Source organism: Pan troglodytes, chromosome 3 (assembly GCF_028858775.2).
Source record: "Pan troglodytes isolate AG18354 chromosome 3, NHGRI_mPanTro3-v2.0_pri, whole genome shotgun sequence".
Lineage (NCBI taxonomy): Eukaryota > Metazoa > Chordata > Mammalia > Primates > Hominidae > Pan > Pan troglodytes.
This window is the reverse complement of record NC_072401.2, coordinates 98311660-98323910: the sequence shown is the minus strand read 5'-3', so window position 1 is coordinate 98323910 and position 12251 is coordinate 98311660.

Sequence of the window (12251 nt, the reverse complement as noted above, 5' to 3'; positions counted from 1 at the left end):
GGAGAGATGTGTGCTGAACTTTAATTGATAAGGAGAAAAGTATGTCATCTGTTTTCTATGAGATCTGATATAAAATTTTCCATTACTCTTTGTCTCTCTATTTTCCAAGTACATGTCCAATCTCAAAAGTAATGAGATTCACTTTAACACATTCACTTTAACATCAGACTATTTCAGGAATGACTGTAGCAGATACTGTTGGTGTCCTGTGCCAGGTCTTCATATTTCTGCCTCCGAGTCCTGCTGCAGTTATAATCTGAATTCTTCTCACCCTCTGTCTCAGGTCTTTCTCTAGGCAGCAGAGTCAGTCTCTCCGAGTCCAGATGCAGTTGGGCCTACAGGGGCCCTGGGAGTGTTAAAGAAAGGGAGGCATGTGGTGACTTCAGACAGCAGGAATCTAGAGCTGGTGGGTAAAAGCCGCAGCCTCCAATCCTTCAGGTGAAAGTTTTGTGTACATACAACAGGACTTACCAGAGTCTTAAGAGGAATTCAGTCCCAGTTGCCCACATTGATGACAAGCTCAAATATTCCCTCTTAACTGTCTTTATATTTCCTTGTCTCATTCTCTGTATTCTCTTACTCTAGCTCCCCAAGATCACCTCCCAAATAAAATACCTGTACCCAAGTCCTTAGCTCAGGTTCTGCTTTCAAGTGAACTCAAGCTAGGACAGCTTTTTCAGTATAATTACTTTTTAAGTTGGAAGTAACCTTTCTTGACTATATGTGATTATGCTAAATGTAGAGTTTGTAGTTCTCAGCTCTAAAATGAATATTTTGAATCATACCGTGGAAATGAGAACACTGATTTGAGTTCTTGCTCAAGTTCCAATGATGTGACCTTAAGAATATCATTTTCTTTCTGTGATCCACAAGTTCACTCTTTGTGGAGTGTGATGATGATAACTATTGTAGAACTTTTTAAAAGTGAAATTAGCTAATCTATGGGAAATCTTTTTAAGTACAAAGGACTGTATAAATGCAAGCCCATTTTAAATACTACCTGCTATGGTTTGAACGTTTTCCTCCTCCAAAACACATGTTGAAATTTAACCCCCAGTGCAATTGTGTTAAGAAGTGGAGTATAATAGGAAATGTTTAGGTCCTGAAGGGTCCACCTTCATGAATGAAGTAATGCCACTATAAAAATAGCTTGCAGGCATGGGTTCTCTCTTCTGCTCTTCTGCCTTGTGAAGGCGAGAGTTTCTTCCCTCTGGAGGCTGCAGCACTCAAGGGGTGCTGTCTGTCTTGAAAGCAGACAGTAGCCCTCACCAGACAACAGACACGAGTGCCTTGGTCTTGGCCTCCCAGCCTCAAGAACTCTGAGAAATAAATTTCTGTCCTACACAAATTATAGTATGTGACATTCTGTTTTAGCAGAATAAAATGAAATAAGATCCTACCTGACACAAAAATTTTTCTAAAATATTGTTCTTTAAAATTTAGTAGTTATTGATATTTACCTTTTGATTTTACTGATGTACATGTTTATCTTGTAAACTTTAAAAATTTTATTCACAATAGATAGGTATCAATCATGTGCACAACCCATTATGTGAATTGCTAAATAGCATATTGTAGGTATGTATTAGCTCAATAATCGAAAAGTTTAGAAATGGCTTCAAACGTGGAAGAATATAGAATTCATTCAGTTAATCTCCTTTTCGCTGTCTCTCTCTTTTTCTCTCTCTTTTTCTCTCTCTCTCTCCCCTTCCCTCTCTCTCTTTTCTTCTCCCAGGTATTTTATCTATTGCTATTGAATTCATTCTTAGGTTTTCTGTATATCATGGAACAAGGGCCCTCTTTAGCTACTGTCTTTTATTATCCCAGTTTGGCAAATGAGGACAGGCTATATCTTGCTTAACAGTTTCAGAAAAATTCCAGGTATCACTCTAATTGAACATGTTGTGATAATTGGAGATGTTGTACATCCTTGACCCAATTATTGTGGAGATAGAGTCCTCTGATCTGCCGAGCCTGACAGTTATCTCTCCTCCCTTACTCCTTCTCAGTAAAACAGAAAAATATGTCTACACATTTATTTACTACACCTCTTTCTTCTAAACAATGAGACCAGGTACCTTCATCGGGCCTTTTTCTTTTCTGGCAGAAGTGATGAGCCCAAGTATTCACATTTAGAAGTGCACTATCCCAGTGGTAAATTTATTTGTATAATAAAAATAGGAAGAATTTATGAGAGATAGTTTCAAAGAGTAAGCAGTAGTTATCAAAGCTGAGCACAGATTGGAGACAAATTTTGAAGAATTCTAAGGAGGATATCAAATTATTGTTTGTAGTATGCCTTTCTCCATGGAATGATCAGGTAATTCTACATTGGAGGACCTCTTGGTACATCTTAAAAGTGACCACATTGCAACCTAGAATGGTACAGGGACATAGAGACTGAAGGATTTAAGATAGTGTGTATACAGAGAGACTATATATAAATTCATTCTGACAACTGGTACTTGGTAAGCTAAACTGTTGGTATTAATAGCCCCATCTTACCTTTAAAAACTAGTTTGTCATTTATTGTTCAGACACTCTGCTCTGCTTGGAGGTATTCTAGATTCATAGTGAAGACATCGGTGATAAGATGTTCCAATTTATCCCTTTGCTAGGCTTTCTTTCCTAGTCATGAGTAATGAGAAGCAGAATATACTCCAAGCATAAATTTATTTATTAACCTCATATCCTAATAATATATAGTGGGATAAACAATGATTTTTGTCATTTTGGTATATTCTCTTCCTGGGCATGCAGTAAGTTGAGTTTTGTGTGCCCATGAATTTGATATTTCCTTGCTATTCAGGTGTGTCATGGAGATTGAGTTTTGGCCAATGGAATGTTGATGGCAATAATGTGTACTATTACTTGTCATGGAGTATTTTTTTAAATCTGCATAAATCTCCAAGTCTCACTTTTTCTACTGTGGTCATCCTGGAGAACAAGTATTACAGATGGTGTAACTGCAGGATGAACGAGGGCTGCTGGACCTATGTTGGACACTGCACTTATTTGTTATGATTCTGAATATCTAGGATTTTTCTGTTGTAACAGTTAGGGCTGCTTACTCTAAAAAAATGCTTTATGCCATTAACCTAATCGCTGCATACTTATGATTAAAAATAAATAAAAGTCAGCTTGATAATAGACTTCAGGATTTTGTCATTACTTTTTGTTTTTTCATCAATTTGCCTTTAAATGTCTTAGTGGGGTCAAAACTAAGCTACCTTTTTCATGAAAGTTGCTTGATTCTTCTAAAATTTCTGTTCCCATACATGCTCCTCTAGCTCTATTTATGTATATCTCCAGGTCTTAAAAAATATTTGGTCCATTTTTTAATTTATTGGAAAGTACTTTGCTACATCTCAAATTTATCAATTTTTTTCTGAATTAATTTATTTCCCAAAATAACACCAAGGGCCCTGGTTGCTGTCTTCAACATTCACATGCCTAATAGGTCCTCATTCATTCCATTAATGTGGAGATTAGTTAAGAAACTGATCTTATATGCCTTCCAATTCAATAATGTTGTTGTAATTTTAATTCAAATACAAGTTAAATTAAAAGCAAATATCAATAACTTAATTTTAGAATATATTTTTATTAGTATTATTTTAAAATACTCTTCTTCATTGAATAGAACCCATACTACTTTTTAGGCTAGTCTAAGAGTTGGCAGTGCTGCTATTTCAGTTGTCTTAGCCCATAAGAATGAATACTGGCACCTCTTGAATTTGTAATTTAATATTTCTCCCTTATATCCTCAGCTTTGTATTTTACTTATGACTCTGCTTTGTTTTTGCATTATACATCTCTCTTTTTCAATTATTTAGTATTCTGTGTAACGCTTTTTTATCTTCTTATCTCATCTAGATTTTCTTCCTTCAGTATCTACTTTTTTAAGAAAATATCTTATTACCATAATTTATTTTTTCATCCTCTATATAACTCTACAAAAGAATGTTATATCAAAGTGATATTTTATTTTTCATTTATTTAACTGAAATCTAATTATTTTGCCTTATGTTCTTTCTATAAGAATTTTTATGGGTTCCATGTAGATTTAATACTGTCTTTTATACCAACTTTCCTAAAGGAGGTATTTCATTGTATATTATCTTGTTTCAAACTCCAACTCTTCCAAGTATATGTGTTGCTTCTCAACTTCTATTGTAATAATCTCTGGTGCAGATATGCTAAAAACTACTTTTCTGTTCTTCATAGTTCCTAGTAGAGTGTGTAGTTTCTAGTAAGTTCTTAACCATCTATTAAATCAAATGGAATTAGATTAAATTCACATGTATATGTGACTGTAACAATCATAGAAAATGATGTAGATGTCAAAATCTTTGCATGTACTCTAATATTCTTTAAAAATAAAAAGAAAAAATATAATGTGCAGTTCATTCTAGTGAAAAGGGCACTTAAATTGGAAGATTCTTAGCCAGTAGCATTTCCAGTGTCGCAAAATGTTACGGCTCCCTGAAGAGCATCGGTGTAGTAATTAAGCTCTTAGCTTCTGGAGTTGAACCCCCTGGATTCAAAGCCTTGCTGCAAACTTACTGATGTGAGTGTTATGCAAGGTAAGTAAACTCCTGTGACTCAGATTTTTATTTTTTGGTTATTTTCTTTTTCATCTTTAAAATAGCAGTAATTAATTCACAGGTTCTTATGAGAATTGTGTCAATACATGTGGTTAGTAGTAAACAGCATACAAGTGTTAACTATAATTTTAAATCTGTTTTGGCTGTATATCTTGCAACTCATCACTCATGAGCATAAGTACAAAATTAAATTTGCTGGGGATCTCATATTACCTGAGTAAGTAGCTGAGTAGTTGCCTGTCAGGCTACTGTCTACAGAAACCTCATGAAGTGACCTCCAAAAGGTTCAGGTTGATTTTGGTTTAACAAAACCTAAAAGAATTTTTTGAAATTTGGGCTTTAGAACACCACTAAGAGAACTGTTTGGGAGAAAAGTAAGTAGACAGAAACTTTGGTTAAATCACATACAATTTTATACAACAGGTAATTAAACATACAATTAAACAGATCATCAAGTATGGTGTTATTTAAAACCAAAGTTTCCTATCTAGGGATGATTTCATAGTCCTTTCCTGCTGCTATAACTAAATACCACAGACTGGGCGATTTACAAGGAACAAAATTTTATTTCTCATTTTTTCTGGCAGCTAGAAAGCTGAAGATCAAGGCACTGGCAAATTTGGTGTCTGGTAAGTGCTTGCTGTCTTCTTCCAATATGGTGCCTTGTTGCTGTGTCTTGTGGAGGGGACAAACACTATGTATTCATTTAGCAAAAGGCATGAACTTACTCCCTCAAGCCATTTTACAAAGGCACTGATCCCACTGGTGGAGCCCTCACGGCCTAATCACTTCCTAAATGTTCCACTTCGTAATAATGTTGTATTGGAGATTAAGTTTTAACATGAATTTTAGAGGGACCCAAACATTCAAACCATAAGATGGGCATCAGTCATTGGTGGTTAGAGTACTTTAAATTAACTTTAAGAATAACTACTTTAAGTTATTCCCACTTGGGGGAACTTTAAGAATAACTACTTTAAGTTATTCCTGAGTGGGAATAATTATATATATTATATATAATATATGTTATAATTATTATATATTATAATTATATCTATATCTATATCTTTCTTGTTGCATTATCTTCTGCTGGCTCATCCTACTATTCATGTCTTTCTGAGTTCCTGCTGTGATGATCATGCAGGGCGCAACACTAACCCTCTCACACTGGAGTGTTTTGACTAAAGTACCTAAGTTCCAAATGGCTGTCACCATTACTCTAGCTGCTTCTCCTGGCAGCATGCTGAAGTACTGGTAAACTGGGAGGCTGATGTGTAGCAGTTATCAATATCCATGTTATAAATATTGCTGCCAAGCCCAATTTAAAGCTACCAATAGTTTAACAATCAGCTCATAAAAGACCTGAACATTTAACAATGGGCTTGTGGGAACCAGAAGGAGCTGCCCCAACAAGTGAGTGCAGATATTTCCTTTCCTATATACATTCTTGACTTTCAAAATTTCATAAATGTGAACAAGCTTAATGTTTTTTTTTTTTTAACATCAGCCTCAACTTCTGCAATTCTTGAGGGACCAAGAAGGAATTTGTGATTTAAAACAACTTCAGAGTAAAGTGATATGAGAAGTTTATTCTTCTGACTTTTTCCTGTCTCTATCCATTAAAAAGCCCATACCATAATTATAGAGCAAGATCAAAGCGACGAAGTGTTCTTGAGGGTTTTGCAACTAAAAATTGGGGCATGGGATATTGAGGGGTGTCTACTCTTTTTTTTTTCTTTCCCTGTAGGCTACAAAAAGCACATGGAAAAATAATATATGTAGAGAAGTTTAGAATACTTTAATTCAATATGCCTAGCACAGCTTGGCCTTTCCTCTCCAATATGCCTGCAATTCTCCCCTAAGCGTTCTGAGGAAAACTTTGAAACAATTAAACTATAATTCAATGCACTGCAGCTGTCTTACTAGACTTGCTCACCACCCTCTTTTAATGACTCCTTTCATTTTTCAATTCCCTTTACCAACTTGTATTTTAGAAATTATTGCATTTGAATATTCTTAAGCTGGTAATAACAAAAAAGTCCCTATTATTTTCTATTTATAACAATACAAAACTCTAAAAGCACGCATTCTATTACACTTACCTGATTACTCCATTTATGATGGGGAATTTTGCGTTCCTTTCCGCCAGGACAGTAAGGGATGCCAATTGCCTTGTTCGTTTAGCAAAACATGCACAAATGACATTTTACATGACATCTTGAAGTTGAAGAGGAGAGAAATTAGTGCTAAAGTCTGCAAGAAAAAATTGATACTATTCTTAGATTTCCCAGTTGCAGACTGATTCCTCATTTTCATTAGCTTCAAATATTATTTAGTGATTTTAGTGTTTGCCAATTCACTTGTTCTTCTTTTATCTGAATCCCACAATTACTCCATTGACATTATGTTTACTTGATTCAGAGCAAACAAGCTGAAAACCAGTCTGCTAACATAAGAGCTAAGGGAATAATGCGCAGATAAAATCATGCTGTTTCTCTCTCTCTCTCTCTCTCTCTCTCTATATATATATATACACACACACACACACACACACACAAAACACCTTTCTCTAAATAACACAAGACACATGGAATACCTTGTCATACCTTCTTAGTCTTTGTGATAATCTGATTAAATTAATTAGGTAGATATTGCTTTGTCAAGGAGGAAGTAGCATCTCAAGAGAGGTGGTCATTTTCTCAACTGTCTTTTAATGGTCTATAGGGAGATAAATGATCTTTTTAGGACTTTTTTTGTGAGATTGGGCCGGGCCTGAGCAAAGAAATTGGACAGCATTGGAATGAGGAAAACTGAGAAACAATAAATTGATAATGCTATTGTTTTGAAACATGGATTGAATGACAAAATTAATATGTTAAAATGCAAATAGTTTCAAAGACTCAATTTTGGTGAATATTATTCATTGATAATTTCTGTAGGTCGAAAAATAAGGACAAAAAGTTATATGACAAAACAAAACAAAGCAACTTAAAAACCTTTGGTGTGTTGTAAAAAGCACCAAGGGAAGTACTTCAGAAATTTTAAATAAATTTTATGTTTATGGTTTCTAACATTGATTAAGGATGACAAACATACAAAGTGACATGAAGATAATTACAAAACAATGTATCAGCAAACACACTGATTACATGAAAAGCAGCAGAATATGCCACCTCAAAATATGCTTCTTTGGCATGTAGACTATTTTGAGCTGAAGGAAACTGAGAAGAAAGAGATACAAGAAGAAGTTTCTGGCCTCTCCCTGTTTGCCTAAAGACAAGACATTCATTTTTTAGGTGTTTTCCCCTCCCATTTCTATCAGGAAGACCATAAATTAATTGCTGGAGACAACTCCAAATCCTTATTAGCCAAGAGATGGCAACAGAGGAATCTACATAAGAAACTTTACTAACTAGTCTTTATCTACCATTAGTTGTCCCATATGCATTACCTTCTCACAATTTGCAGACCCTAGAAACTCAAAGTCCTTTCCTTTATCTTGTCACTTACCTACAAATTTATTGGTCTTTTCTTATGATGCTATATAAGCCCAAGTTTTAACCACCACTTTGAGTTACTGATCGCTGAATTCTCTTGTGTGTATACATGATGCACTCATTAACAAAATTCTACTTTTCTTTCATTAACCTGTCTTTTGATAGTCTAATTTGCAAGGCCATAGCCAATAAATTTAAGATGGTTAGAGGAAAAGCAAATTTTTTCTTCCTTGAATAATAATACAAATATAATTGGCAAATATTACTGATGAATAACCTTCTGTTTTACTTGGTACAGATAAACTCAGATCTTCTAATTACAACAGCTTAACTCAATCCTGCAAGCTCCAGCTAGCATTATCCTATACATCAGCAATATATATTTGTTAGATATATGAAAGTTCTCTTCCATGCTTAACAATGTGCAGATCAATTTTCAGGAGTCATTCTGACTGAGCAATTTGATTGCATCTTAAGAGGTTCAAACTCCTCTGGCAAGATATGCTGATTTATTGGTTTCCAAATGGAAATGAAAATTCTAAGTGCTGGATCAGCAAAAACAAAGCACAGAAAGCTAGTGACCTTCAGGACCCTCGAGAGATTCCATGTGAGGGTTGCTTGATCCTAAACTCAAAGGAAGAATTGGCTCCATAGGCCTTAAACAAGCTCTGATGCTCTAAATTGAAAATCTTGTGACTGTGAATGATATACTCTCATTTTAGTCTATGCAAATAGTTCTCCCTGGAGCAAAATTTCCATTGGATTTCTGTGTTATAGAACTGTACAGCATGGTAGCCCTGCTGGGCATCCTTCACTGACAATGCCTTTCCATCCTCTTTATCACTTGCTTAAATTCTACCCCATCCTGAGATTTCTTCTCTTGCCATCATCGTGTCTCTTTCTCTAACATCTCAGAACAGTAATTCTAAATGCTATTTCAAATTGCTAAAAGTCTTTTTATATGTTTTCATCTTCACCACTAAATTATTCCTTATACAGGGAAACATTGCCTTATAATTCAGGAATACTTAGCCTTTTGCTCAGTGTTTACAACAATTTAAAAAACAATCTTGAAATACAGAAGATAAGCAACATTTATTTGCTTGACTGTCCATGAATGAGTTAGAAGCAACCCATGTCCTCAAGAATTTCATGCTATGTTGATGACTCCAAGCAATTCTGTTTTTTTTTCTAATAGGTAATGCCCTTTCTCTGTTTTTCTTTGAAAACTTTCTGCTTAGTCTCAAAACTCAACTGAAATGTTATCTCTGTTTATTGAGACAGTGCATTATCCTCTTTGATTTAAATACTCTCACATAGCAATCTCTGTTGCATCATATGTTTAGAGGAAGTGAAGAGTATGGGCAGCAGTGCATGTTAATTTTCATTTTACAAAACTTTTCCTATCAATGTTGGCATTTTGCAACTAGTCCCAAGGTTTTAAAGGGGTAAAACTTGGTCTCAGATTGAAAGTTCATTGAGACTCAACTAAAACTTCATTATGCATTATTTTATGTGTATGTAGTACATGTGTATATCCTACCAAAAAAACACATATATGTGTTTATATAAATATATATGTTTTTATAGGATAAACGTATATATGTGTGTATATTTTATAGGATAACATAGAAACACATGCATACATATATACACATACACATATATCCTGCAAAGGAAAACATATAAGTATATATAAAAGCATATATGTTTATACATATACAAACCCACACACACAACTTTCAATTTTATTACATCAGCTGCTGCGTCATTGTGGGGAAGGGCTAGTTGCTGTTCATGGGTGTGGGTCACCCACGTGATGTAGATTTGAATTTCATCCCAACAAGGGGTATCTTGCTACAACTCCTTTAATTCAGTTTTGCTATTAACAGGTGTTAATAGAAAGTTACCATTTTTGTGCTCTTATAAATCTTTTGTGTTTTGAATAAAATAATATATTCTATTTTTTAGTAATCATCTTTTATTGTATATATTTATTTAATATCTCCCTGCTAAACATTAGAATTTGGAATGCATTGCATTCTTTTATGGGATGATCTAAATATAACCTTTTTCTTTTGTGAGATACTCTAAATATCTTTTGTGAGTTAATCTTTTATGAGATAATCTAAATATAACCACAAAGAAGTCATCTCACATTGACATCTCCATTTTTCTTAGGGAAAAAAAACAGACCTTATTGTTTTATTTCCAGGACTGCATGCTTACTACTCTTTACTTTCAAGTAGTTTGTTGAGTCAAAAAAACAATTTTAAAATGCCTTCTATATAAAAATGTCAAGGAACAGAATCATGTATGGGTCCCACAGAGCTTTTCTGCTCCTTCATGGGCCCAAACTCTGCAGAGTCACAAATGAAGAGAGAAAAGTCTGAACTCAGAGAACTCATAGAATAATTTAGATATTAATAAACATCTTGAAGTTGAGTGCATGTAAACCATAGAGAAAGTTTTCTAAAATTGGCTTTAGGAATATCTCTGTTTTCCTGACTCTTTCCCCTCTGAGAAGCACCTGAAATACCTTCCTCTTTGTCTCCTGCACACAGCCCTCCATGGCAAGCTGACTCCCTCTCCCTGTTAACTGTCTCTGCCCACTTGCTGCTCATGCATGCCATGTCCCTCACACAGAACAATTGGCCCTGGGTATAGGCCCTAAATATGTATTATGTGCCCTTCCCCATGAGGCCTGACCACTATTCCAGCATCTTACATTAAGGTGGCTACAGATTAATAAGGTACAAAGGATACTTTCAAATTTAAAAATTCATGAGTTAGGTGTTGAGGAATTGGTAACAGTGAGAAAAATGTCACTGAATAGCATAAGAGAAGTATTCTTTAGATAATTTGAAGGACTTGCTTTTATAAAACTGTCTTTCTAGTTTTTACTTTCCTAAACTTCTACCAACTTTGTACTCTTTTTCAACATCACCACCAATTCCCCTGCATAGTTTTGAGGACAGTATAAAATAGTAATTTTTCCATGCTGAGGCCAATACTGTTATGTTACTGTTTGTCATATGGACTGAGGAGATGAAATGGAAACCAGCCCTATTGTCCCATACAGCTAATGTTATGGATTACTTTCAATAAATATAGAAATTGACTCTCTCAGTCCCAAAATGTATAAAATTGCATTTGCCTTATTTGAGTTCCCTTCTCAGGACACCAACTGATATTGTTTGGATGTTGTTCCCTCTAAATCACATGTTGAATTGTAATCCCCAATGTTAGAAGTAGAACCTGGTGGGAGGTGACTGGATCGTGAGAATGGGTTTCTCCTAAATGGTTTAGTGCCACTCCCTTGGTGCTGTCCTTGTGATAGTGAGTTCTCATGAGATCTGGTTGTTTAAATGTGTGTGGCACCTCTATCCACTGCCCAGCTTCCTGCTCTTGCTATATAGCATGCCTGCTCCCACTTTGCCTTCCACCACAAGTAAACGCTCCCGTAGGCCTCCCCAGGAGCCAAGCAGATGCCAGCACCATGCTTCCTGTGCAGCCTGCACAACTCTGAGGCAATAAAACATTTTTTCTTATTAAACTACCCAGTCTCGGGTATGTTTTTATAGCAATGCAAGAATGGCCTAATTCACCAACCATCAGGCCTCCAAGATAGTATCGTGAAACTTGAAGTTTATCAGATCACCACATCTGGTCAAGGACATGCCAAACCCCTCTCCCGTCATGATTGCCTTAAAAGCCCACCTGCTTTCTGTTGAAGGCTTCTTAAGCTTCAAAGCTTCTTCCTCACCCCTTCCTAACTTCTGTTTTCACAAACGTGGTTCTTCCCTGCTATTTAAACTCCTAATTTTAGATGGTAGAGGAGATGGATTTGAGACTGATCTTCCATCTCCTTGGCTATAGCACCCAAATAAAGCCTTCTTCCCTGACATGACTTTTTATCTCAGTGATTGGCTTTCTGTGCAATAAGCAATGGGACCTAGAACAAACCCCTAGTGTTTTGGTAGCAAAATCATTGTGAATGTGATTTAGGGCATTACCTGCCAGGAATCCGAGGTAAGTGGTATGGGTGGTATCTACTGATAGAATATATAAGAACTTTGCTGTGTGATTATAAAAAAAGGCAATCAATTCTATTTAGGCAGTAAAATAGAGTTGAGGTTGATTAGGT